Here is a 1118-nt window from a genome sequence, read left to right as displayed (position 1 = left end):
GCAAACCCTTCCTTAATCATTTTCACCTCCATGGGTCCCTATGAATTCATACGTATTCCTTGTGCACACATTCTTGTAATCATATTTTTTCTCATGCTTTTGGCTATCTTGTCCACTAGACTGTATGCTTTCTCAAAAATAAATGGATGAGTTTCACTCACAGATGCATGTCAGTGCTTAGGACTGCACCAGTGCTTAAAAAAAAAAACAAAAACCCCGAATTTATGAATAAGTCAATGAATTAATACATTCTTGGCAAAACCCATGACTTTCTGGCCTACTATAAATTACTGTGTTCAAGGTGAGATTCTGCTTCAGTTTAGGATATAGATATCTATATACATGTCCATATATCTACAGCTATATGTCTATATCCATGTATATCACTGATTTGGGGAATAAGCTATACTTATTAACAATATTACTATGTTAATGGGTCTTCAATATCTATACAATAATGGAAAAAGTACATGTATATTTCTAAATGTCTATCCAATAATCGGAACACACACATATGTATGGATGGATATATGTTTTTTCTATTATTGGGTATAGATATCTATTAATAGATAAGTGAATATTTATGTACCTATCTTGTTCGTAAAAGGTGCTTTTATACGTATTATTTCATTTAGTCTCCACAAGAGACCCACAGGAAAGGTAATTTTAATCTCAGTTTAACAGATTCACAGAACATAACTGACTTTACAGCAAGGCAAAGTTTGTGAGGATAGAGTCTTAACATGAAACCAGGTCCCCAAATTGGTGTCTATCACCTTCCCCGTTATTGGTCAGGCTGCCCAAGTATCCTTCACATCATCATGGCAGGCTTCAAGCTTTGGTTTACTGCCTAAAGCAGAAGCAATTAGGAGGATATCCTATGTGTTGCGGACACTATCTTTTTCCTTCGGTAAATGAGTTAATAGGCCATGAAATAATTTTAAGAAAAGCTAACTTTTCTGGGCAAGCAGAAGAATAAAAGTAATCACCATGTAATATTGTTGTGAAGACTACCTGGCCCCACACATTAACTCAGCTAATCATTACAGTATTACATGGCAATTATCTGTTCCATTTTACAGATGCAGAAATGGAGGCAAACCATTAAAATACACACC

The sequence above is a fragment of the Pongo abelii genome, chromosome X, assembly GCF_028885655.2.
Source record: "Pongo abelii isolate AG06213 chromosome X, NHGRI_mPonAbe1-v2.0_pri, whole genome shotgun sequence".
Taxonomy (NCBI): domain Eukaryota; kingdom Metazoa; phylum Chordata; class Mammalia; order Primates; family Hominidae; genus Pongo; species Pongo abelii.
Note: the sequence above shows the minus strand (reverse complement) of the source record.